This window comes from Cryptotermes secundus, unplaced genomic scaffold (genome assembly GCF_002891405.2).
Source record: "Cryptotermes secundus unplaced genomic scaffold, Csec_1.0 scaffold526, whole genome shotgun sequence".
NCBI lineage: Eukaryota > Metazoa > Arthropoda > Insecta > Blattodea > Kalotermitidae > Cryptotermes > Cryptotermes secundus.
In genome coordinates this window covers 560828-565849 of record NW_019721013.1, presented here as the reverse complement: position 1 = coordinate 565849, position 5022 = coordinate 560828, and positions in this window count along the sequence as shown.

Genomic DNA, 5022 nt, shown 5'->3' with positions numbered 1-5022 from the left:
AGAAATTGCAAAGATGGGGTGGGAAGTTCTTCCACACCCCTCCTATAGCCCTGATCTGGCACCCTCTGACTACCATCTTTTCGGATTTGTGAAGGATCAGCTGCGTGGACAACGTTTTGAGACACGGGAGGCAATTCAGAAAGCAGTGCAGTAGTGTCTTTGGATGGCTGGAACAGAATTTTACAGAAGGGGAATTTTCAAACTCCCAGAACGCTGGGAGAAATGTGTACAAAGAAGTGGCGATTATGTGTAAAAATAAAGAAAGGTCTGTAGATTGAGGTGGTGTATTTGGTTTGTCAATAATAAAGCATGTTACTTTACAAGAAATTGTTGCTCATGACTTTCAGTATGACCCTTGTATATGAGGTATCAGTCTCATAGCATGGAAACGGTTAAGGCGCACATCTGTAGTTCACATCACTCTCTTGGCTGTATGATAGCTTGTTGCAAACACTTGTTCTTCAGATTGTGTGGCCTTTAAGATGTATTGGCAGCACACTTTTTAAAACATGAATGTTGCACCTGTAAGGTGAAAAGTGTGCTGTCAACACCGCTTTTGATTATGTCAGACTTAATTCCAAATATGTTTGTTGCCTAAATGAGGAACCATAACTGAGCTGACTTTTTGCAATTTAAGACTGATTAATTTTGTGTCCGAAATTAATATTGTAAATAGTGTGTATGGTAAATAAACTTAAATTAGAGGCCTTTAAATTAAAGGGAAACTGTCTCCATAACTGATAACCTTACCTAGTGATTACTGACCTGTATCAACATACACCTGTTTCCCAAATTACGTCTACATAATGAACACTTCCACTTACTGTAGTATGTAAATTAAGAGAGGTGATGCAAGGGAATGTGGATCTCAGCATTACTTAGCGTTAAAGAGCAGATTCAGAACAATTTTTATATTTAACTGTCTGTCTGAGCCATTGATACACAGTAGAATCAAAAAGCATGTGAAGTCAACAGATGCCAGGTGATGCAACACTTGTGTGAGTATGTAAGGAAAGATATTGACAAAGATTTCTGTACATGACACAACTTGATGAGGGAACCATTTACAGACAGGGCTGTGGCTTGAGAGTTTCAAGGGGACATAACACAGTCATTAGAGGAAGTCACTGATAGGCCATCATGTGCATTCGAGAATATGTTCTTCAGTGCAAGTTTTATTTCAGAGGAGGGTAACTTCAACTTCTGGAATCTGGTTGCTCTGCCATGACAGTCCATTAATCCTTTTGTCTCTTGATACAGGAGTATAGAACCTTTCTCAGTACTGCTGTGCTTGTGCAGTCTCTACTCATCAGATTTAGCCCATGCACTTCAAGGGATCCAGTCGAAGGAGTGTGTGGCCCGTAGCCTGTGGCCCGCTGTGACGATAAGCAAGATCACAAGTGCAAAACTTTGACTCTGCCGCACATACTGGGCTTACTAGTTGATGCCCAGAGCTGTGTACAGTCAATCTGACAAATGTGGTGGGACAAGATATTTTACTTTCAGAATGTCACTGAAATAGCTCAGTCAGTATAGTGACTGTCTACACACTGAACAACTGAGGTTTGTGTTCAGAAAGGCAGCAGAGATCTTCAACAGTTCTAATGTTGCTGGGTATGAAGCTGAGACCACTCATTGTCTAGTACAGGGGTTAAGCATGTGTAAAGCTGTATCTCCATTCCCCCATACACCTTCCTATTGTAGTGTTTAATTGAGAACAGGGATAACTTTACCATTCTACCTTTACTATCAGAATGAANTCGCTGGCTTCCCACCGCAGCAGCCCGGGTTCGATCCTGGGTCTGGTCAAGTGAGATTTATGGTGGACAAAGGCGCTGGGGCAGGTTTTCTCCGAATACTTCGGTTCCCCTACCAATCTTCATTCCACCAATTGCTCCACAATCACCCTCACCTATCATCTGGGGCTGGTACAGTAGGCCAGAAGTGGCCGCAGTACAAGGGACTTAATCCCACCCCACTAGCAATAAAAAAAAATACTGCTATGTGTAAGTTGTCCCTGTGATTAACTAATTAAGCACTATACCATGAAGGTGTATGGGTGAGTGGATGTATAGATCCACATTTTCTTGACCCTGACACTAGCTGGAGTTGAGTGGTCAGCTTCACGCCCCAGCTGCTTTACCCCTGGGGAAAGAGCCCCAGGTACCCAATGGATAGGAGGTTGGGTGAACCCCAGAGCCGGTCTGGAGGATGCAGAGAAGAGAAAATTCTTGACCCTACTGGAACTCGAACTCTGACCCCTTGGTCATCCAGCCCTTAGCTAGTCACTATACCGACTACACTAGGCTGTGTGTGGGAGGTGCCACAGAACCAACAGTTATGTGAAGTTTAGGTCTGAGTATGTTTATTTCAGTTTGGTGCCTTTATGATATATTACTTTGATTTAAAAAGTGTTGATGTTCCCCAGGACATGAAGCATAGGTGATGCTTGGCATATTCAAGCCATAGATCGAATCCTTCCAGATCTCCCGCACACTGTCATGCTTCCCCCCTCCAGTGTACAGAGGTATATTCCCTGTGTGTCCCCCCCCCCATCTGGTCAGTTCTTTCTTTTTTCTATGGCACTCTCAGCATAGAGACTGTAAAATGTCAATGATAAAATGATTAATGAACTTGGAGCAGTTGGTGGAATGAGAATTGGCAGGGGAAACTAACTTCGAGAAAACCTGCCCCAGTGCCACTTTGTTAACCACAGATCCCTCATGACCTGACCTGGGATTGAACCTGGGAAGCCAGCAGCTAACTGCCTCAGCTGTGGCAGTCTCTAGCCATTCTGTTTGGTGAGTACGTTCTCTAGCAAAAGCTAATTTTGAGTTGGTTGATACAGACCATGGAAGGGTGTTTGAGGGGAATACAACACTAGGCAGAGGGGAAAGTGTCAAATATCAGTGTGCCCAACATCAATGGGACTTTTCATGTTGCCTCAATGTAGTTCAGAGATAAGACATTCATAAAAACAATTAGCTCCGTGACCTTTAGTCTGCAAGTGAACTATACCGACCAAGCAACTGCCACTTGGTGAAGTTAGTGACAACTTTTGTGAATAGAAGGTGTCGCGTGGTCAGCACAACAGATCCTTATGACCAATAATCTCGGTTTTCTAGACCACAGCCGCTATTTCCTTGAAATACCTCCTCAATTATCCTCATGAGGCTGAGTGGACCCCGTTCCAGACCCCTTACTTCTCAGAAAATATGGTAGCACCAGGAATTGAACCCGGGACCTCTGGATCTGTAGCCAGGAACTCTGATCATTAGACTACAGAGGCGGTCAAAAAATAAATAAATAATAAAATAAAATTGGAAGATTCTGTTTATCATAAAATTGAACTATGTGAATGCACTCCACAGAAGTCAGTTTGGATCTGAATTAGATGTGTGTGTTTGCCATGAAACACATTTTCCAATTTTCTTAATCCCACAGAACAGGCTGCTTGGTTGTCCCCCCCTCTCTTTATGGTGGTTGGGGAGACAAAGCTAGTCTATTTCTCTCTCATTGGTTTCACTTAAAGTTTTGTCCTTTGTCCTAGGTAAGCCAGTGGTTGATTGTGTGGAAGATGTGTTATTATTGGATATAACCCATATTTTTGGCCCATCTTTGGCTGGTTCCAGTATGTCACACATGACAAATGGGCATTTGTTGCAAAATACTGCAATGTTTTCATCAGCAACAGCACGGCATTTCAGGTACGTGGTATTCCGTGTAGTGGCTGCTTAATTAACCAACCCTTCTCTTGGTAAAAGTTGAGTTATCTAACAACGCTCAGTAGCCCAGAACATGTAACATCAAAATCATTAATGAACTGGAAAAGATGTGAATGGCAGTGCTTCTGGCCTGTTTGGATATATTCTCATGGCATTCAGTTTAAGGGACTGAGGAAAACCACAAACACCTTTGTCAGAATACATGATATCCTATCCATGATTTGAACCAGGTAACTCCTCAAACGTTACCACTTGAATTGACTTGCTCAGTTTGATATTGATTTTCCCTGGTAGGCATGTTATCAAGACACTGAGATCACAGAATTCATGTTCTCATCTTTTGGATTATCTGGTGGGTGGGTACAAATGTTTTCCAGAATACATTTGCACCTGCCTACAAGACAACAGCTGATGCTGAAACCATGGTGTGTGGGTAAAAATGTCTTTTATTCGTGAAGTTATACTCGTGTACCATGCTACTTAATGGCTGGTCTATGAACGAACAACGTTGGACTGCCTGAACACAAAATAAAGTCGAATTTCTGTATAGTTCCAATGGTGTGTAAAAGGTAAAGTCCCTCTGCTTAACTAATTAAGCACTACACCATAAAGGCATATGGGGGAGTGGATGTATAGATCCACTTTTTTTTATCTTGGCACTAGTTGGAGGTGAGTGGTCAGCTTCACCCCCTGGGAAAGAGCCCCTAGTATCCATTGGATAGGAGGCTGGGTGGGCCCCAGAGCCAGTCTGGACAATGTGGAGAAGAGAAAATTCTTAACCCTACCAGGACTAGAAGTCTGGCCCATAGCCAGTCACTATATCAACTATATTACTGTTCAATGTACAAAATTAAATTTATTTATAAAAACTTTATTTTACATAAAAAGAATCAAAATAAAATACAAAAATGATTGACTCAACAGCCAACAGTATGTCCTCCCTTGTACTTCAGGCGGTCAGACTTGTACAATCACAGCAATTTTACATGTTTTGGAAATTACAGAGTTTGAAAATGGTTCGTGTAACTTCACTTTCAAGGTTTAGCCATGTTTTGTTTTCACATTCACACTGAAGATGACAACTGCAGTGCATGCCAAAAGGTTGACAGCAGCTGCAACACTGCATACAGCTGGACCCCAAAAGGCCAAGTCACATGTTAGATTGTGAAAACCTAATAATCAGGGTGTACCAGTTGTGTTAACACTTTTATTTCAGTTAAATGTACTGTATATATGAAAACAACTTGCAAAATAGGTTACTGTATTTAATGTAAGGTACTTGTACGATATGACAGTT